This window comes from Dermochelys coriacea, chromosome 13 (assembly GCF_009764565.3).
Source record: "Dermochelys coriacea isolate rDerCor1 chromosome 13, rDerCor1.pri.v4, whole genome shotgun sequence".
NCBI classification, from domain to species: domain Eukaryota; kingdom Metazoa; phylum Chordata; order Testudines; family Dermochelyidae; genus Dermochelys; species Dermochelys coriacea.
This window is the reverse complement of record NC_050080.1, coordinates 23,295,924-23,318,779: the sequence shown is the minus strand read 5'-3', so window position 1 is coordinate 23,318,779 and position 22,856 is coordinate 23,295,924. Positions and strand designations below refer to the sequence as shown.

Here is a 22,856-nt window from a genome sequence, read left to right as displayed (position 1 = left end):
AGATTTCAAGTTACCTTGAGCATGGGGTTGCATCCCTGACCATCTTGGCTAGTAGCCATTGATGGACCTATCCTCCATTAACTTATCCAGTTCTTTTTTGAACCCAGTTATCCTTTTGGTCATTACAACATCCCACAGCAATGAATTCCACAGGTTAGTTGTGTGTTGTGTGAAAAAGTACTCCCTCTTGTTTGTATTCAACCTGCTGCCTATTAATTTCATTGGGTGACCCCTGGTTTTTGTATTGTGGGAGAGGGTAAATAACACTTTTCTACACCATTCATGATTTTATAGACCTCTATCATATCGCCCGCTTAGTTGTCTCTCTTTCCTAAGATGGGCCTGGTATGAAAGTCGTTCCATACCCTTGATCATCTTTGTTGCCCTTCTCTGAGCTTTTTCCTGTTCTACTATATCCTTTTTAAGATGGGGTGACCAGAACTGGACACAGTATTCAAGAGATGGGCACACCATGAATTTATATAGTGGCATTTGTTATTTTAAATCTTATTTTCGATCCCTTTCCTAATAGTTCCTAACACCCTGTTAGTCTTTTGATCACTGCTGTGCATTGAGAGGAAGTTTTTGTAGAACTATCCACAGTGACTCCAAGATCTTCCTTGGGTGGTAACGGGTAATTTAGAGCCCATCATTGTATACGTATAGTTGGGATTATTTTTTCCAGCGTGCATTACTTTGCACTTAACCATATTGAATTTTAAACCTGTCATTATGCAAGGCACTGAATTTAGCCGTATAGAGTGGAAATCTGTCAACTTTATGAAAAAACTCGTACAGATGGCTGCTAGTTTGAAATCTGCCATTTTATTGTCCAGTCACTCAGTTTTGTGAGCTCCTCTGTAGTTCCTCACAGTCTGATTTGCTTAACTATCTTGAATAATTCTGTATCATCTTTAAGCTTTGCCACTTCACTGGTCACCCCCTTTTCCAGATCATTAATGGATACGTTGAACAGCACAGGTCCAAGTACAGATCTTTGGGGGAACTTGAGGGTTGTTTGGGTCTGAGAAGGAACTCACTCCTTATGTCCGTCTCAGAGACGGCTTGTCTAAAATGTCTTTCCTTGTGGGAACGTACTCAAGTGAAAAGAGTGGCTATGAGCAACACCACACCCATGAAAAGAGACCTGCAGCTTAATGAGTCAGCACCTCTGAGTGTAAAAAATCCATTATTGAAAACTACATCATAGATGCCATCTAAACTATCCACATGTGGTATCAAATATGAAACATGTCCTATGCTCTTGAGTTCCAAAGACTTGGTCCACCCAGTCATATGAATTAAAGAATCGCCATTATATGTCATGAAATCAAGACTTTTTCCCCCCTAACCTTCAAAGAGTTGAGGGTGACTATCAGATTCTTGAGCAGATTGACTTATCCACCCCAGAGAGAGTAGTAGTGTGCCCACACACAATAGAAAACACATTGTGACTGGCTCAAATAGAGGAAGATCAAACCAGTCTGGCCACGTAGTTTTCTGCTCTGAAACTTTACTACAGCGTCTACTGTACTGAGACAAGCGTAGAGCTGGGTGGAAACTGTAGTGATTAAAAAAAATAAATGCCCATTGTGTATCACTGCAACTGAGAACTTTCAAAATTGTTCATGAAAACCAATGTGTCCCACCCCAGAATAGCCGAATGTCGGGTGGTTAGGGAGTACAGAGGCACAGGCTCAAGACTTTGCTCTGAATCAGACATGAGTACTGTAACCGCTGGGCTATTGGCTTTTCTGGCGGTATGTCTCGTACATATACATTCTGACCCGAATGTCAGCCCTGGGGCAGTGAAACCTTTCCTGACAAAAGTTAAAGCTGATACGTTCCTGCCAGAAGGTTCCATTTTTGAGAGACAGGCTATCCAATCCAATCCAATACAAGGCAAGGCAAGGCAAGGCAAGGCTATCCAAGGCAAGGCAAGGCAAGGCAAGGCTATCCAATCCAATCCAATGCAAGGCAAGGCAAGGCAAGGCAAGGCAAGGCAAGGCTATCCAATCCAATCCAAGGCAAGGCAAGGCAAGGCAAGGCTATCCAATCATTTTATTGAAAAATTCCTGACCAGCTCTGTCAAGAGCCTTGAAATTGAGAGAAATTGTTCTGCAAAGCATACCTGGTCACCTTGGCATCTGGTCTTTAGTTTAGCTTGTAGTGCCAAGGCCGCTTCCAGGTAGAAAAGGAATCTGAATGCAGCACACCAGCCTGGCCAGCAGGGTTTTGATCTCCGGAGGGTTGGCCATATACCTGGGAAAAGTCCCCAGTTGTGTATGGGCAGTGAAGTGGGTCAAATGCATGGTGAATCATAGAATATCAGGGTTGGAAGGGACCTCAGGAGGTCATCTAGTCCAACCCGCTGCTCAAAGCAGGACCAATCCCAACTAAATCATCCCAGCCAGGGCTTTGTCAAGCCTGACCTTAAAAACTTCAAAGGAAGGAGATTCCTCCACCTCCCTAGGTAACGCATTCCGCTGCTTCACCACCCTCATAGTGAAAAAGTTTTTCCTAATATCCAACCTAAACTTACCCCACTGCAACTTGAGACCATTACTCCTCGTTCTGTCATCTGCTACCACTGAGAACAGTCTAGATCCATCCTCTTTGGAACCCCCTTTCAGGTAGTTGAAAATAGCTAGCAAATCCCCCCTTATTCTTCTCTTCCGCAGACTAAACAATCCCAGTTCCCTCAGCCTCTCCTCATAAGTCATGTGTTCCAGTCCCCTAATAATTTTTGTTGCCCTCTGCTGGACGTTTTCCAATTTTTCCACATCCTTCTTGTAGTGTGGGGCCCAAAACTGGACACAGTACTCCAGATAAGGCCTCACAGTGTCGAATAGAGGGGAACGATCACGTCCCTCAATCTGCTGGCAATGCCCCTACTTATACAGCCCAAAATGCCATTGGCCTTCTTGGCAACAATGGCACACTGTTGACTCATATCCAGCTTCTCGTCCACTGTAACCCCTCGGTCCTTTTCTGCAGAAGTGAACTGGCTTATAGCCTGGCCCTTTAATATTCCCTTCCTGGCTATAGCTGATGGAGGTGTCTACAGGGAAGATGACCATTTCTGGACACCTGCAAATCACTCTGACCCTGAAACTCATTGGTCCTCTAGAAAGCAGTTTCAGATTGCACACAGGCGTACCCCATGGGTGGTGTGAGGACCAGGAAGTGGGCATGCAGTTTGGGGCTTGAAGCTCTTCTATTTAATGGGAAACGCCACATCTGATCTCTTTAAATGTAGTGTTACCACTCTGACCCCTTTCCTTTGGTTTGGCCCATGTGGCAGGAAGTTCTTCTTACTAGTCGCTTCCTAGCATGCTAATTCAAATCAGACCACATGTGAAAAAGGCACTTTTAGTGCTAGCTGGAAAAATCAAAGAAACTGTATTGTATTGAATCCCTTAGCTAGCTGAAGGCTGAGTGGGGGGCGGGGGCGGGGACGTGGGGGAATTCAGAGGGATCATATCCCCAATGCAACATTTGCTTCCCCCTTTAGCTGAATATTTCAGATGCCTCTGGAATACTTCAACTCAATGGGGTTGTACTGTGTTCATTTTTCAAGTCTAAAAATAGTTTACAGACCAGGTTTTGTCCCTATTCTGGTTCCTGTTGTCCTTCCTGAGTAGTCAGTACAAAGGGTGGGTGGAATCTAACTGCAGCTGCCAAGTATAGAATTCCCTGGCAGAGGAATTCTTAACTAGTTTAGAACAAGCGGAGCCAGATCCTAAGCAAATGCCCCACACCCGTTTTAGGAGGCAGAATTTTGCTTCATCAGTTTTCAGCTGACTTTTAGGGGCCACAGCCAGATGTTCTTATTTTTATGGCAGCTCCTGCTGTTCAAGGGAAGAGCAATAAAAATGATCTTGAGGCTGAGAAGTTAGTTGGGGAAAGAACTGAAGAGCCAGGTGTATATTTTTGCTCAGAGGTAACTAGGTTGGGGAACACAGTGGTCTAAATTCCTCTTCTTGCAGTTTATACATTTGACATTTGTAAAGCGGAACAAAGGGGTATTACTAGGCATAACAGAGTGAAAATAGGGAGGGGAAAACTTAGACTGAATGTCAGGTTAGCAGGGAGATCTACTAAGCTGTGGAATAACCTCCCAAGGGATGTGGTAGAAGCTTTGTAGCATGAGACTAGACTAGATGAAAAATCATAAAGTATCCTTTAGGGAACAATCCTGCATGTGCTCCAGGGGACAGATTGGGTGATTTAACAGGTCTTTACCTTTTCTGGCTTCTTTTACTTTTACACTGCTATAATTGAAAGCAGCAAGCAGCAGCTGTTTTGCTCAGTTGTCCTAATACAAGTATCAACCCAAAAAGTATTTGTTAATGTTATACGTGGGTTAGAACAAGAAATGCTGCTGAGCCTTACCATTTCCTCTTACAAATAACCACCAGTGTTTACACTGCAGTCATGTCTAGAGGTCAGGGCCCCATTGTGCTAGACTCTTACAAACATCAACTAAAACCAGTTTCTGCCCAGAAAGGGCTTATGATGAATGTTTAAGACAAAATAGCAGATATGTGATCAGCCTAATGTGCAGCACATCAGCTTCCTCATTCAGAGTGTCATGGCATAGGTGGCTTTTCAGCTGAGATTTACAAGATAAAGTAGTGGGCTTGCAGACTTTTTACAGGGGATTCTTCCTTGCATAAGGAGCAGTGTAGGGGAGCACTGCAATGCTTGGTGGAAAACTGGACAGACAATCAAGGCTGATATCATTGGCCTCTGTGGAACTATATATAGCCCCCGTACACTGCTTTCCCTGCTACTCATTTACTTGCCCTGTGGGTTAACTGAGAACCACCCACCCACCCTTCCCAGTGTTGTCTGAAGGGTTTTCCTTCCTACTGACATCATAGCAGATGTCCAGCTGTGCAGAGTTCTAACAACTTCCTGGCCAGCATATGGAACTTCAGAAATACACTCTGGAGAGCAGGTATGATGCTTTTGTTGGTTTCACTGTGAAAGTTGCTGTGAGTAGCTTTGGAATGAAAAGTATTCTTGCGGGATGACAATCCATACAAGCTGGTTTCACTCTTTGTGAAAGGATGAGTAGCCAGCCCAGCTTCCATGGTGGAAGGTGAACACAAGTACATTCTCTCCAAGGGAGAAATCCTAAATAGGACCTGATTAAAGTAGGCAATAGAGACAACTTCTACGGCTTTAGTGAATTTGATTTAACTCATGCATAAGTTGTATTTGGAGTCGAAGTACCTGACATGACAAGTTCCTTGCTCACTTTTGGAGGTAGTCCTGCCAAATCCATGGTTAAACTCACTGGCAGGACAGTGACAATGCTATACCTAGTTTGTGAATGGAAGACTTCAGTCTCCAGGGCTGTGACCCAATCAATACTTTCTAGAACACTGAACGATGAAAATAATACCTAATAGTTGGCAATCAAATAGGAAACCACCACTGAGACACTGAACACTCAGGCCACTCTTCTCCTGAAAGCATGCAGGGCGGCTGTGCCTGGAAAAAGGTATGTGTGCTCAATACCTGGAACACGCTTCATTTGCTCGCAGATTGGGTAACTGCACAGCTGCTACCAATTTGCGCTTACAGTTTCCAGTTTGCATGCATAGCAAAGCAAGAGATTTCCTTGTAGCAACTTCAGGAGGTTCTGTTCTGTTAAGTGCCTTGGTTGGCTGGGGAGGTAAACTAATCAGATTGGAGTGCCTGCTGGAAAGTGCGGGAGGTCCAGTATTGCCAACTCACGTGACTTGAAATTTGGTGCTATTTCTTAAAGTCCCACCACTTAGGGTTATTCCCAAAGTAAAAGTTGGGTTCTTATATAACTTTCTGGTCTTTCTCTTTGTGGGGAAGCCTGAAAACCCAAAAGTTAGAGTCACAAACAGAAGACAAATGAAACCTTCACATTTATTTAAAAAAAAAATCTCTCTACTTGAACACGTGGGATAGCAATAATGGAGGCAGCATTCACTGAAACCAAGCATGAGTCTTTTCTAAATGCTGTGGAGTTTCTTACGTATGGATCCAAGCCAGAGGCCTGATGCAGATGTTCATGTCTATGGGAAGCTTTGCCTGGGTAGGGTTTCAGGATTGGGCCCTGTATTCCTAACAAGTAAATAAATATTTACCTAGTTTTAATACTGGCGTTTCCCTTATGATGACCCTTGAAAACCTCCATAAAGCTGCAGCAGAATCTTATGCTCAGAATGCGTAGTCCGTGTTGTTTTCTTTTCTTTGCACTATTTTAGTATAAAACTGACCTTGTCGATTACAAAAGCATTTTAAAGAGGCCCTAATTAGCGTCTATAAATTGCTTTCCCTAGCCTTTCCAAGTTGATGTGATCTGTTCCCTTGTTACTAAAAATCCTTTTATAAGGTGCCTTAATTTTCCACCCACGTGATTAGTTTCCTGAAGCCTTTTTCTCAGCTTTTCCTGCATGCAGTCAAGCTTGAAGGTGTTTTATCAGTAGGTGCATTTACCTGTTTGAGGGGGGATTTTTCTGCTGGCTTCTGTGCTGCCTTGAAGGGCCTGAAAAAAAAAATTAGTTGTCCCCAGCAGAATCAGGATATATATTTAATAAATTAATCAAGCCCTAAATGTGCAAGGTCTCTGTTCAATAATACACAATTTTTTTGGCTTCTTGGGCACTAAAATCCATTCCTTCTAGTGCACCAACAAGGGAAACGTCAGTTTCAGCCTTGTTGGCAAAGGTGAAATTATTCTAATGGTAAATTAGTGGAGGTGTGTGCTTATGCTTATACAGTCTGTATCTGACTACAACCAGGCTGGCTGACGTATGGCAATTAAGCAATTGTCAGTGACATCAGAACCTGGGAGTCTGTCTGATAGTCTAACAAATGGATGACTCTTCCTGGCTGCTTGAAGTCAGAGCTAGGCAGGAAACTGTGTTCCTGTCCTGTCAGACTTTTGAGATTTCAAAAACTTTCCCTGTCTTGAATAGGGATGACAAGTAAACTGTGAAATTTTTTGCAAATGGAAAATTTCAGATTGGGTCAATAAAAGCATTTCATTCAAATATTGACCTTTAATTTCTTTTTTTACTATAAATTACCTTAAATGTTTAAACTAAAAGTAGTTTTGAATTGAAATGAAATGTTTCATTTCCAAAACATCAAAATGGGAAACTTTGACAACTTAATTTTTTTTTCAAAATGGGAAACTTTTGAAATGAAAACTTTTCCACTTGGTTTTGACATCAGCATTTTCCTTCTAAAAAGCTGTTTCATTGAAAAATTCCCAAACAGCTCTACTTAAAGCATTTACACTATCCACTGAGGAGAGCCCTTTATGGCATGTGCTCTTTCTGTTTCAAGGCATCTGAAATGACAAATAGACCATAAAGAGGGGGGTCGGGCTCTGTTTAATGCGCCTGTCACCATGTCTAGATACTCTGTCAAACTAAAAATCCAGGCCAAAATTCTCAAACGTTAAGCTCCTAAAGCCACACACAGCACCACAACAACAAAAAAAGGGGGTGGGGGGAAAATGATTTTTTTTTTTTAAAGAAGTGCTGAACACTTGCAGCTCCTGTTAACTGCAATAGAAACCAAAAGTGCACAGCCCCTTTAGACATCCTGGTTTGAAAATTGTAACCTTTATAAATTGGCGCAAATATTAAAAAAACAAAAATACTTGCCTGTGTTACTTAATCTGAGATTGATAAAATGAAAACAAGATTGTTAATCTAACTTCTCAGTTTATGCGGTGTGCATGCTCTGTCCCAGCATGCTCTCTCACTTTACACAATGAAGCTTGAATTTCATGTTCTGTTAATATTCAGCTCATTTTCTGGTTTGTTTTTTGTTTTGCAAACTACAGATCTGATCCCACTTCCACAGGAGTCCATGGCAAAACCTTGATTGCTATGGATGCATTATCAATTGCTAGCAGAGTATCTGTCATGCAGTGCTTGGGTTACTAATATATTGTTGAATGGCAAAATTGAAAATAATACTTTTTTATGGATCTCTTCAGTCACTGAAAATCCATAAAAAAGCATTATTTTCAACAAAATCCAGGAGTTGGCAAGAGCCATTGGCCAAGTCCAGATCCATTTTAAATGCTTGGATACAACTGAACATTCTTTGTTAAAGAGGGACAAGTAGTTTGGACCCAACATTTAGGGTCCACTATATAGGAGTTTTAAAAAACATATAAAGAATGTTCAGTTGTATCCAAGCATTTAAAATGGATCTGGACTTGGCCAATGGCTCTTGCCAACTCCTGGATTTTGTTTCTTAACAAAAGTAGCTTAAATTGGTTAAGCTGCTTCTAAAGTGTTGGAAAAAATGTGGTTTTGAGGCCAGTTTCAGCAGCTTTGTCTCCCTGGTTTCACTTTTAAAACCTGACACACTTTGGCAGGTTCACTCTTTACTCTTGTACTTTTTAAACAAGAACCATCTCTTAAAACAGCTGAGTTGTCTGGCTGTGAACAGCCATTAATTCCTATTAGCTGCAGTTACTGTTGATCATGTGTGCTGCACACTTCTAGTCTATATAGGCTTGGTTTAAACAGACTCCTTTGGCATGGGTAATCCCACTGATTGTCTGGGTATGATATTGTCTCAGTCAAACAGTGTATTGTCCTGTTTAGTGTGTGGATGGAATAGGATGTCAGTGTTTGAGGCTGCTATTACATATCACAATATGTAATACAGGAAAAGCTGTGTTGTCTGGCACTTTATCAACAAGAAAGCTCTATTAACCGGCATTTCTGATATCTCCCAATACACATCTTCAGTCTAGTAACCGGGACTAGTATATGGTGCAGTTGGTTATGCAATTGCACATTCTGCACTCTACTTTTATGCAAAAGAGGCAGAAAACAAGTAAGCAAGCTGATATCAGGGATTTATTCAAAAAAGCAGTTTCCAGGGTGTGTCACAGGGTCATTACAGATTCAGCCCAATCTCCTGCACCTTCTACATCTACACTGACAGTTGATGTTGATAATGATGACCATGAGGTACTGCAAGATCCTGAAGTGCCTTCTGAATCATCAAAGAAAGATTAAATTATGTTCAGTATAGTTTTAGTGCTAAGGATATTTTTAGTGATCTGGGTGTACACCATGCGCTGTCCATAGTGATATGTAGTGTCATAAGATAACCTACTGTACAGAAACCTTTACCTGTATACACCTAAATGCTTCAAGAAACCAACCACTCTTCAGTGCAGTATGACTACTGGATTGGTGAGTACCTGTATACTATTTTATACTTTATTCATTTTATTGTAGTCTAATTCTTTGACAATTGGTATTCCATTGGTAAGTATAACTCTTAGTTAACGGGAATTTTTGACACTCCCCATACCGCCAACATGCCGGATAACAAAGCTTTTACTGTGTTAGAGAGACAAGATGGGTATGGCAGGTAAGGTCACCATCTTCTCTGCAACACTGCATTGCCAAATCTCAGCAAGCCAAGCCAAGCACACAGTGGCAGCCTTAGCTGGAAATGTCATGGCTTTTGTAAGCTTAAAGCAGATTATTTATGTTATCTTGGCTCAAGTGGGTGGGTGGGTGGGGGATGTTTGTGCCCAAAACAAAGCGCTAAATCTCTCCCGTTTAACCTGTCAGTGCCCCCTGTCACAGCTGCACTTACAACTGCGAAGAACTAGCAGGGACACCTTCCTCGGCCCTCAAGAAGGGCTGCTGTTGGGAAGCATGTGGCAATGCACATGTCCAGCAGGTGATGCTAACTGCCATCAAGCCAGCCCCTTAGAGATTCTTGTTTACGCTTTAATATCCTGCAGCTGCCAAAAATCAAAGGTCATAATTTCCCCAAGACTCAAACCAATAATAGTTGGCATGTACACAACACCTTCTAGCCAACTACCTCAAAGCACATTAAATGTTTCGACTCCCCCGAGGGAGATTTTATTTACCCTGTTTACAGATGGGGAAACTGAGGCACAGAGGTTCAAGTAACTTGCCCAGGGTGTCAATGAGTCACTTGCAGAGCTGGGCCTGTAACCCAAATTGGCTGGTTTCCAGTCCCTGCTCCAGCTACTAGCTCAGACTCCGAAAAGTATCATTTGATCTGGCTGCCGAATTGGAGGGTCTGTAACTGAAGAGGAATTGGTATCACAGTACAGATATCAGCTAGCTGAAATGGGGATGGCAGCATGGAAGTTATTGCAGTAAGCAAAACGTAGCTCTTCCTCCTCCTCACCGGCCCACTGTGCTGTTATTTCCCACACTCAAATAGCAACCACCTATGTTCTTCAGCTCCTTCAGTAAAGAGAACCACAAGAGAGCAAAAATAAAGGCACCTGGGGTGATTGGAAGATATCTCCTGTGTAATGGACGGTGGCAGCAACCTAGAACAAAACAGTGGCTGTGTCTCTACATGGATAATGATCTTGGACATCTAAAGTTGCAGTGCACAAAGGCATTGTGGTCTAGAGCTAAACATGGCACATTTTGTATTGGTCGAGGGGTTTGTAAATGAATATTGGTGACTTAAGGAGGAAAAGCCAGTGCGGAGAGCCCTCGCATGTCTGCCTTTCCTGAAGAGGCTGGGGGGTGGGGGGAGGCGGGGGAATCATGGTTGCAGACAGTTCATAGGGAGCAGAGAATGAGACCATGGACTATTTTTTTTTTAAATTTTTTTTTTTTAACTTTCAAGTACTTTTATTTCAGATGTAGCAGGGTTTAGATCTTGTTGAAAGCAGCTACATCCATTGATTGTACATATTTTTCAAAGGCTGTTATTCTCTCTTCCAACATATCTGTACCAACTTTATCATCTTCAACTACACACTGAATTTGAAGCTTCTTGATACCATAGCCAACTGGAACCAGCTTGGAAGATCCCCAGACTAAGCCATCTGCCTGAATGCTTCAGACACACTCCTTCAATTTGGCCACGTCGGTCTCATCATCCCAGGGTTTCACATCCAGTAAGATCGATGATTTGGCAATAAGAGTTGTTTTTTTGGACTTCTTAGATTCATATTGAGCAAGACGCTCTTCTCTCAGTCTCTTTGATTTTTCACTTTCCTCTTCCTTATCAGATCCAAAGAGATCAATGTCGTCATCATCATCTTTGCTATCTGTGGTTGCATCTATGGAGTCTTCAACATCAGCAGGACCATATTTCCCCAAAGCCTTCTTTACTCCTGGCAAACTTGCCTTTTGCTTTTCATATGACTTAATGTGGTTGTACCAGCAAAGAGCATGGAACAAGTCAGCAGGAGGTGGGGTAGACAGTGCTTCAAAAACGGCAATGTCAGCCTGAGAGGGCACATACCCCTCGATGTAGCTCTTGTCGGCCAGGAAGTCATTGTGGAGTTGGAGGCCGGCAGCGGATCTGAGGTTCTAAAGCCCATGATGATGGCGGCAGTGCGGCGCACAGACAAACTGGCCACGTCTAGCACCTGCCGATGTGAGGCAGTTTAACATGCCTGCAGGCTTTTCTTTTTGCCTTTTCTCCTGCCCAGGGAGAAATTTAAAGGTAATCTGCTTTATTCTTTCCAGACTTAAATCCCTGTCCTGGCTTCATGACTGCAGCCTGGGCTACACTAAAAAGGAAGGTCGACCCAGCTACATTGCTCTGGGTCGTGAAAAATCCATGCATCTGAGTGACGTCGTCAAGCCAGCCTAACCCCTCATGTAGACAGTGCTGGGTTGATGGAAGAATTCTTCTGTCGAGCTAGTGACTGCCTCTCAGGGAGGTGGATTAACTATGCTGACAGGAGAACCCCTCCCATACCATTGCTGTAGTGAGTTTCTACGCTGATGCGCTGTAGCATTTTAAATGAAGATGTAGCCAAACCTGGCCCTGGTCAGCCTGTATATATTTACAGTGGCAGTACCTGCTCCTTAGGGCTTAGGCTGTGATCAGGTGTCGTAGTGTATTTATAGATATCTCCATAGTATGGCTGAGTAACTGCATGTATGTTTTGTGTAAATGATGTTGGCCCCGCACCCCCTGCCACTCACTTATATTCATTCTCCTCACGCCTCTGTTTTGCTTCGGATCCCACAAGCTGCAGTTCTCCTACTTCCCTGAAGAATGCTTTAATTCCTTATTTAATACCAGTTGCTATGGCAGCTGTCAAGGTAGCTCCTGATGACCTATTGTAATGCTTCTGTTTCTCTGGTGTTTGCTTTCCACTGGAACCTGGCCATGTGTTTCCCAAGCTGTAAGTAATCTGAGTTTGAGTTTGGGAAACCTTATCACCTCTTAAGAATGAAATGGCAAAAAATCAGATTCTGGAAGGATCATTAAAAGTGTTCCGAGCCTGGCTTACCTTATTCCCCATCACTCCATGGCTAGTAAATACGCCAGCAAACAAGCCACAGTTTAACACTGCCATGCTGCCAGTTTAACTCTGTTATCTCGAGGGTCAGAGGAAAACCAGTACATTGCTGACTATCCCAGCTCCGCTGCCCTTAATTAGGAAACAATAGATCAGATGCAGCCTGCAGTAAGCACTGAAGTCAAGTGGGGTTTGTGACTGCTTATCCCTGAAGTTGCCCTCCAGAAAATCCCAGGTTGGTGTAAATTTGCCCTCACTTTGAACTCTAGCTGAAGGTGAAATGGGATCCAGCTATAATATTTTCCTCCTTACACTCAGCATGCACTGTATACCACATTTTACAGTGTCCCAGAGTTTGGCTTATTATCTTATGCTAAACCTATCCCTTTAGTTTTTCCAAGTGGGCTATTGACCCACCTGTTCTCCCAGGAAGGGAATGCCCCCCTTTTATATTGCCTGGGCCAAGTCAAAAAGTCTGTTTGCTCCTTGAGGCAGGATGCCAGCCTGGCTGCACCAAAGATCTGATTTACCACAGGAAACTGGATGTTTCTAGAGATCATATTAATGCTGATGCATGTGCCTGGGCTTTGGGCGGGCAAGAGGATAGGTCCTTTTAATAAGGAGGACTCTTGCCCAGTCTCTAAGGAGAGGAGTGAGGAGAGCAGGTCTAATGACCAACTGGCTATTGGAATAAAGTTGAAAGCAACCCCACTGAACCACCTTGGTCCTCCATGTTTTACCTTAATCCTGTTCATAGCGGGGACTTGCTAGCTTCACGGTGCTGTTGCTTTGTCCTAATTAGTTACACAACTAGAGCTGTTTGAAAAACAAATTTCCTTCTGTGGGAAGATGCAGCATCTCAGAATGACTCTCCCTTCCGAATTAGAACAAAACCTAGCAAAACTTTTTGCAAAACAAAATTCCCAAGTTTTCAGTTGGAAATATTGAGATGGTAAAATTTCGATGCTGAATGACTCAAGATTTGATATGTCAAAATAACTATTTTCTTTCCAATTCTCCAGATCAGAAAATCTCTTCATAGCCATTTTCCACAATGGAATTTGTTATTTCAATAAAATGACATTTCCCTGTCCCAAAATGTGACCCACTGCAGAAAAGACAGGGGACCGAGAGCAGGGGTCCCTGGCGGGCTGTCAGAGAACAAGGGGGCTGGATGAAGCAGGAGTCCCGGGGGGCGAGGGGGGCTGTCGGGGGTGAGAAGAGGGGGGGTCGGGGTGAATAGGGGGTGAGGTCCAGGCCATGCCTGGCTGTCTGGGGAGGGACAGCCTTCCCTAACCGGCCCTCCATACAATTTCAAAAACCCAATGCGGTCCTCAGACCAAAAAGTTTGCCTGCCCCTGCCGTAGACAAACTTCTCGGGACTCTGCCAGCTCTTTACTTTGCCTTATGGGTAATGCTTGGTTCACCCCAGTTCCTGAGCTCCCTGGCAAAGCACTCCCCTGGAGCATCCAGCCTGTGTCACTAAATACTTACCGAAATTACCAAGTTTGCTATCTCCAGCGAGACAGCATACACTCCAGCATGTTTGGCTGAAGTAAGAATTCACATTGTTTAATATTACAGTACTGAGATCTAATTACAATAAAACAAAGAGAAGTTTATTAACAAATACAGAGATTTAAGTGATATTGAGTAAAGAGAGTGGAAAGAGTATTTGGTTATAAATAAAACTATAACATACTTTTAAGATACTAATCATCACTTTAGCAAGCTACAATCCTTAGGCTAAAAGCAATTTTCTCACCCTCAAAGTTTTTCTGCAGAATTTGCTGATTAATAAGGTTATGATTCTGTCACAGAGATCATGGATTCTGGGACTTTCCGGGGCCTCCATGATGTCTTCCACAGCGGCAGGGCCGCCCAAGCAGCAGCACCACTGCTGAAGAAGAGGCTGGGGTTGTGTCAACCCCACTGGAGCTGGAGCAGCGGTGGTCAGCCCTTGCCACAGGAGTAGCGGCAGGGCTGGAGCAGCTGCTGGAGGTCATCCCCTGGCAGTGCTCCAACTCTTAGTCCCCCGTCCCCCCAGGGTATTTTTAGTAAAAAAAAAAAAAAAAAAAAATGGGACAGGCCGTGGGCTTCCTTGAATTTTTGTTTCGTGCCCCTGACTTGTCCCTGATTTTTACTAAAAATATCTGAGACTGAATCTTAACCTTACTGATTTTCAATCAAATCAGGGCCCAGATTTTCATGGTTCTTCCCCCCCCCCCCGTGTCCTCCCCCAGGAGTCTCATCTGTAAGAGGATAACAAAATGTCTTTTTGCGTCCACTTATGTTTCCCCCAAACACATTGTTTTGCACCCCGAGACAAAACAACTCCTCGTAGCTTTAGGGTATGTCTTCACTAGCAATGTTAAAGTGCTGCCGCGGCTGTGCAGTCGCGGCACCAGTCGCAACCTAGTCCCAGCGCTGAAAAAATCCACCCCCATGAGGGGAGTAGCTATTGGTGCACTGACTACACTTAAGTTTTTTTCACACCCCGAGCGAGAAAGTTGCAGCGCTGTACAGTGGCAGTGTGGACATGGCCTCAGTCTCTGGTGTCTTCCCATGCCGATGTCACATCCCCCAGTCAGCCTGACTTTTCCTGTTGACGTACACACAAATACTGCTCTGATTGTATTTGGCTTCACGGTGCTCCATTTGCATTAGGGACAGGGAGATAACTACCTATCTGGAAGCCAACCTGTTTCTTCCTTTGGTTACAGACTCTAAAGCATAATATCAATGTGTGCATAATTCCTCGTATAGTGTTACTGTATACGTTTCACAATGATATTAATGACCAGTGTGTTAACGGCTTTCAATCAGTACCTTACAAGGCATCTCTATAGATAAATATTATGACAGTAATGTGTTAGGTGTAGTGAATTTGTCAGGGCCAATAAGAATTGCGGACACATAGTGAACCACCAGTGGGCCTCTGTCTTACAGTAATATTGATGGCTTTTTAACTGTTGCAAATCTGAAGTACACTTAAAACTGAGTGTGCTAAACATCTGTTTAGAATCTTGTCAGTGTGCAGAGTGCTTTAAAGACAAATATGAAGACAGGATCCATGCCCTGAGGAGTTTTCAGTTTAAACACCCCTGTGAGGTGAAGCCAGCACTTTAAGATAACACGTTCTCAAAATGTGAGACACATAATAGAAATAGGAATCCGCTTTAAGAAGGAAAAGAATAAAGAACAAGTTTATTGTGTGTGTGTGTGTGTGTGTGTGTGTGTGTGTGTGTGTGTGAGTGAGGGTATCAGGGGAGGAGATTTCAGTCAAACACTTAAAGAATAAGTTTTAACCTATATAAGAGCTCACAGTCCTTCTGTGACTTTTAGAACTTTTCAGACCTGATTTTTTTAAACTGTGTATGTTTCTCTTAATTAGCACAGTCTGTCAGACCTCAGGAAAACTCCTCAGGCAGCTAAATGCACTCTTCTTTTTAATTAAATGTGGTTAGGTTGCCTGAAATAGCCCTCATTAGCAATGGGGTCGTGTTCCACCAAAGGAGGACAGTCCCAGTGGAATCTATAGACTGGGGCAGTCTCCTAACTCTCTCATGCAGCTGCTTTGAAAGCTTTTAAATAGACACTAGCAAGGTATCAATGCAGGTCTCAGAATCATAGAATATCAGGGTTGGAAGGGACCTCAGGAGGTCATCTAGTCCAACGCGCTGCACAAAGCAGCACCAATCCCCAACTAAATCGTCCCAGCCAGGGCTTTGTCAAGCCTGACCTTAAAAACCTCTAAGGAAGGAGATTCCACCACCTCCCTAGGTAATGCATTCCAGTGCTTCACCACCCTTGTAATGAAAAAGCTTTTCCTAATATCCAACCTAAACCTCCCCCACTGCAACTTGAGACCATTACTCCTTGTTTTGTCATCTGCTACCACTGAGAACAGTCTAGATCCATCGTCTTTGGAACCCCCTTTCAGGTAGTTGAAAGCAGCTATCAAATCTCCCCTCATTCTTCTCAGAGTCTAATGCTAACTTCCTTTGATGTGGGCAGCAACACTGACTAAAGTCTAACTTCGCTGCTGAGTGATGTCAGAAAAAAAACAAACAAACGTGTCCTGGTTTTGTAATAATACTAATGCCTCGCTGTCAGATAGCACTCCTTAGTGTAGATCTCGATGGGTCACTGAGTTGAACAATCTATGGCTTTTACCTACTGTAGCAATCAATATAGAATCTAAGCACTAAAGAGCATGGAAAAAAATAATCCCTGTCTATTTCAGTAACAGTCCTGATCACAAAGGACTTCCATGTTGGTGTGATTATGAAATGGTCACTGGGTTGGTAGGGTTACCAACAACCATGATGCTCACTAAAGGGTGCATAGTAGGACCATCATGCAAACAGCAAACTGATCAGGCAGAGGCTATGGGGCGGTGCCGCATCCCAGAATCCATTCTTATCTTCTACCACATTGCAGCCCTTTTAAAAGCAATAAATTTGAGGCACAGGGGAAGTTCCAAGTTCACCCTGTATTGTGGAGTCAACGTTCAAATCATCATGTCCTCTGACACCAATTTTACTGGACCACTGAGTGGTCCAAGATTTTTGACTTACTCAGTAAGCCCTTTAATACTTGGATAGTGGACACTGAAATTATGATGGTGAATGACAGCATGAAACATTTCTTTTACTTGCATTCAGAGACCTGTTTTCCAGCTAAGGGGCATCACCTCCCAAACAGCTTCCTAAAACTAAGTAGGATTGACAGTCTGAGTTACAGCTGGAGCTGGGGAAAATTGTCGGTAGCTACAGTAACTCCCTGTAGCAATGTGTTGGGGCAGGGACCCAGGAGATGTGAGAGCAGCCATGACTGGATGGCTCTGCTGGATGCAATCTTTCACACTCTCTGGGTTTTGCCAGGTTTCCTGAAGCAAAATGCAGGTTTAGTCTTACTGAGCCAAATTCGAAGATGTGCTGAGCACCTACAAGGCCTGGTGACTTCTGTGAGAACTCCATGAATGGCACCCCTGGGCATTTGGCTCCTTAAGAATGAGTTACTCAGAGTCAATGAGCCTCCTAGTCCTTGCGAGTAGATGTTAGTGCAAAGCCTGCCAATAGAAACACTCCTTGCTCCTGGTACTAATCAACCCCAAACTGGAGTTTTGTGCCTCTCAGGAATGGATTCTGGATGCATCCCAACTAGTGCAGGAAGTTTCCAGCTTCTGTGGGAGTGACTTACCAATTAGCAGAGGGATGGTGGGGGGTGGGGTAGTTCCCATTTAGCTTCAGTCACCTTGTTTTGGAAATTGATTCTGACAGGATGGAGCATACACCCTTCTCATTCCCTTAAACAGAAAGTGACTCTGGGCTTTCCAGTCATGAGACAGGAAAGAGGTAGGAGAAGCTTGTTAAATCTCCTAGCAAGAGTGGCTTAATTGTTAAACTCTGTCATGCTGTGACACCAGTCACAATCAATAGCCTACTTGGTATTCTGGGAAGAGTTCCCAAGTCTGCAGCACCATGACCAGCAGTCCTGAAATGCCATGGCTGGGGCCACTAGAAGCTGCTTCAATAATATTCAAGTATGCTGACACATTGGCGCTCGAGAGCCACCTTAGCTGCTGGCTGAACAGCCAATTGAAGAAAAAGCTGTCATTTCATAACTAAAACAGCCCCTCGGGCTGTGAGACTAGCCAAATGTCTTTGTTGCTCATGTCTGAGTAAGCGGAGCTAGCAAAGCCTAGGATGGGGTATTAGTCTTTACATGTTGCTCTCTGCTGAATAGGGAACTAGGTGGAACACATAGTTCTCCCTCACTGCTGCATTGTGATGAGCTTGGCTAGTTTTATATAATGGGATCGAAGCTATCTGACTGCATATCATAGCCGAATGGAGTCTCTTCTTCAGCTCAAGTGCTTTTGGAGCCATTGTATCTGGGTTCTTTCACTGCCTAACTGAGTTAGCAATGGTGTACCACATAATGACAGCCATGACATTCTACATAACTGTCGTTGTGTTCACCTCTAGCGGAATCTGTAATAGAAAAAAACAGCCGAGGGACACCTCCATATCCAAATAATGGCAGCTCCATTTGGATAAAGGGGATACTATTGTATATAGCTGTGTCACGGAGTCACCGGGCCAATGCTCTGGAACTACTCCATATGAGGCCAGTCAGGACTCTGGGGTAGCATGCCTCCTCTCTCTGAGCATACTGTCGCCAGGGCAAGAAGCTTATACAGCTTCGACCTTCCTGGGTCTGACCTTGGTGCATTCAGCATCCCCTTCCTCACTATGCGCTTCCCACAGCAAGTCTGCCCAGGCGGGGCTCCTGGGGAAGCCAAAGGGCCTTGCACCCCAACTCCATGGTCAGCAGTGACTCTCAGTCAGCATAAAATGGAAGGTTTATTAGTTGACAGGAACACAGAGTAGAACAGAACTTGTTAGCACAGGAATCAGTGACTTTCAGCCAAGTCCATCTTAGGGAGTCCTGGGCCAGATGCCCTGGACTCCCCCTCTTCCAGTCCCCCCAAGCAGACTGCCAGGTTCCAGTGACCTGACCTCAGACACCCGCATTGCTCCTCCTCCTGGTCTTTGTCTTGCTTCCTGGGCAAAAGATGTCACCTGGTCGCAGCCCCCTCTTGGGTCTCGGGTTACTAAGGGCACGGGCCATAGCTTATGTGCAGGCAACTGGAGCAGCCTCACCTGCCCCTGAGGGTCTCAGCCAAAGTCACACACCCTAATTCCCACCACCAAGGCATTGGTGCAGCACACAGGGAAACTGAGGCACACAAAGTATTCATGCAAAACAGTAAAACTCACATAGTCTCAACAGTAAGACTCTCATAGGCTCCCATACAACATAACAAGGGAAAATCCCCACTTCATCAGAAGCTGCAATTTGATAAGTTACAGGCAAATATACATGTTAAAAGGGAGATAGCCTTGCTTCCAGATTTGTTGTGGGCTGGGAAATGAGGGATGAATTTTCCCTTCAGCCCAGGCATTTGCTGTTTTTGCAGTGAATATTTTACACTTTGTTAGGAGCCCGATATGTTTAAATTCCTTTACAATTGCCACTCTTTGCTCACCTGAGTGGAAATGAATCCACTTCCCAGCAGAGAAACCCACTCTGAAATGAAAAGGAATACTTGTGGCACCTTAGAGACTAACAAATTTATTAGAGCATAAGCTTTCGTGAGCTACAGCTCACTTCATCGGATGCATTTGGTGGAAAAAACAGAGGAGAGATTTATATACACACACAGAGAGAACATGAAACAATGGGTTTATCATACACACTGTAAGGAGAGTGATCACTTAAGATAAGCCATCACCAACAGCAGGGGGGGGAAGGAGGAAAACATTTCATGGTGACAAGCAGGTAGGCTAATACAGTTTGCGAATACAGACTAACACGGCTGCTACTCTGAAACCACTCTGAAATGAAAGTGACTCTGCAGCCTCCATCTGAATTTGTCTCCTCTGTGGAAGATGTGGGGCTGCTCTATTAATTGTTGCATCCTTCGTATGCTATACTTGTCCAATGCTATAAGGGACGTTTTTGTCTGACTATACGGAGTTTAGTCAAAAGGGGCTGTTAGGGAAAACCAGCAGGAAACAAAACAGTAACTAGAGATGAGATTCCTATGGGGGGACAACATTTAAGTGGTCATTAAGAAAACACTGGCTGAGCTGTTAATTGGGAAGGGCTCACCTGCCAGAGCTGGGAACCCAAGATCAAAAGTTTCATAGTAGCAGCCGTGTTAGTCTGTATTCGCAAAAAGAAAAGAAGTACTTGTGGCACCTTAGAGACTAACAAATTTATTAGAGCATAAGCTTTCGGCATCCGATGAAGTGAGCTGTAGCTCACGAAAGCTTATGCTCTAATAAATTTGTTAGTCTCTAAGGTGCCACAAGTACTCCTTTTCTTTTTAAGATCAAAAGGAAACTGAACATGTAAAGTCCCTCTCTGAAGAGAAAGGGGGCCCAGCTCTGCAGCGTCTGTTAATCTGTCTAGTCCATAACTGTCTGTACAGGGTTTCTTGCACTCGGCTCTAAAGCATCTGGTACTGTCCGCTCAGACAGGATACGGAACTAGATGAACCACTGGTCTGATTGGTATGGCAGTTCCTTGGTGGTTACTGTACTTATCACTGATATCCGAGCATCTTAGAGGGCAGGGATGTGACAAACTGAATCCACCAGAGATCTGCCATCCTGCTTCACTGTGCTCAGTCAGTGGGCTCCTACAAGACGTAGCCCCCTCCAAAGAAGAATGCCACTCTGGGGAAACTGAGTCAATTAGCAGACGCCCAAGTGAGATGGTGACTAATTAAAGACCCTGTTACACAGTGAGCAATGCCAGCCTCCCTTGCAGTGAAAGCACCATACTCATCCAATCAGGGCTTAAATTCTCATTGAGTGTTTCCTGGAGCCACTCATGGGAGGTGCTGGGGCTCGAGCTGGGGGCGTTGGAGGTTTTGTCCTGCAGGAGGCACCAGAGCTCGAGGCTTCAGCCCAGCTGGAGGCACTGGGGCTCAGGGCTTCAGCCCCATGGGGGGCACCAGGGCTTGGGGCTTCTGCCAAGCGGGAGGTGCCAGGACTTCTGCCCCGCTGGTTTAAAAATATTTACCAGCTCCACTCCAGACAGCTCCAGCTGAATTTAAACCCTGCATCCAATGCTGGGAGTGAATTATTAACATGATGTTCGGAAAGGACAGATTTTTGAGGACTTCTGAAAGCAGCAGGGCGGGCTGATCTGCCAGCTTCCAACCCATTCCTCCCTTGCCACTAAGTCTGCTGTCACCAGATGGCCATCATGTTAATAATCAGCTCCATGGCTGCAATGAGGGGAGAGGGTTTTAAGGTAGCTGTTAAAGATTGACCAATGGAGTGGGAGTCCAGGAGCCCATAAAAGTCCTTCATTATGCTAAGCAGCCTCTTTTAACTAAAATTAGCCCTTGGTAAGTGGCATTGACTGCTGTGCATAACAATGAGCTAATCTCACTAGTGAGAGGATTTACTAGAGGAGGATCCATTTGCTGTCAGCTGTCTGGCTGTGTTATCTCTGTATGTTACTAGGAGTAGCAGATCCTTTGTAAGACCCATTTGTCAAAGCCTAGGGCCCATGAGACATAGTTAAATTGTACTTTGAGACACAGAGGATTAGATGAGAGCGAGATGCTCAGTAGTCCAGGACTGAAGGAGGATATTCCACAGCATTTACTTCCAGGATTCCTGCTTCACACTAGCCAGATTTTTTGGGATTACCACCTGTTAGCAACGTTGTCCTGCTTTACTACTGCTACAGCAAGTCTTCAGAAGGAGGGCTGCTTAGTGAAATCTTCTTGTCTCTTTGTGTTCGTGTGGCATCCTCAAACCAAAGAGCTATAGTTCACGCAGCTCTTGGGTTTCCTTAGTGGCTGTACACAGGACTCATGGAGGGACCACCTTAGAGTCATGTTGGGAGGGATGAGTGATCATTAAGGCTGCGATTTAGTCATACAAGTCACAGATTCTGTCACTTCCAAAGACCTCTATGACTTCAGCCAGCCCTGGCTGGGAGCTGCAGAGTCCCCTGCTGCTGAAGGCGGCAGGCATGGGGGACCCTGTGAAGAAGTGGGACTGTTCTTAATGTTTCCTCTGAATACTGAAGGGGTGCCTCAGTTTCCCCTATGCATTTCTTAAGTCTCTAGGTGGTGGGATAAGCATGTAATTGTTGCAGAGCAAAGGGCCAGTGTACATAAATGGCCGACGCCCTGTTTCCCGGCAACTGATGGCCTGGGCCCTTCCCCTCTGCAAGGTGATAGCTAAAGGTTGGAGAACAAAGGAATCAGGTGACCCGGGAAAGGGACAAAACCCAGAGGAGGAGGGGTTGGAGAGTGAGTTAGTTTGGGGCTGGCTGGGGACATGGAGTGAAGTGCAGATGTGGTTGTCTGGCTCACTGCCCCCCAAAATGGACCTGGCTGAGGGGTCCTGTTCTCTGTACCTACAAGCTCTGTTTTAGACCAAGCTCTGTTTTAGACCACGTCTAATAAACCTTCTGTTTTACTGGCTGGCTAAAAGTCACGTCTGACTGCGAAGTTGGGGTGCAGGACCCTCTGACTTCCTCAGGAGCCCCGCCTGGGCAGACTTGTTGTGGGAAGCGCACGGAGGGGTAGAGGATACTGAATGCTCTGAGGTCAGACCCAGGAAGGTGGAAGCTGTGTGAGCTGTTTGCCCTGGAGACAGTCTGCTCACAGAGAGGAGGCTTCACCAGAGTCCTGCCTGGCTTCGTAGGGAGCAGTTCCAGAGCATCGCCCGGGGGACTCCGTGACAGACCCCTACTGCTCCCCACCACCGCAGGTGGCAAGGGGGACACCTGCAGCTCTCCGCCTCCACGGGCGGCAGGAGAGACTTCCAGAGCTTCCGGCCTGGCCTCCGTAGAGGCTGGGGGAACCCCCAGAGTTTGGAGCCGGCAGTGGAGGGGGACCCTGGAGCTCCCAGCCCACCTGCGGTGCCCAGACTCCTCATTTTGTCATGGATATTTTTAGTAAAAGTCAGGGACAGGTCACGGGCTTCCGTGCCATTATTGCCTGTGACCAGTCCCTGACTTT

General features: G+C 44.7%; 1 protein-coding gene and 1 pseudogene across 1 annotated transcript in view; one reads left to right on the top strand and one right to left on the bottom strand.

Moving 5' to 3' along the window:
* The window catches only part of PPP1R16B (protein phosphatase 1 regulatory subunit 16B), a 104,123-nt gene that overhangs the window by 26,221 nt on the left and 55,046 nt on the right, over positions 1–22,856 (top strand). The gene's annotated exons all lie outside the window — the stretch shown is intronic.
* LOC119842101 lies at positions 10,635–12,349 on the bottom strand (annotated as a pseudogene).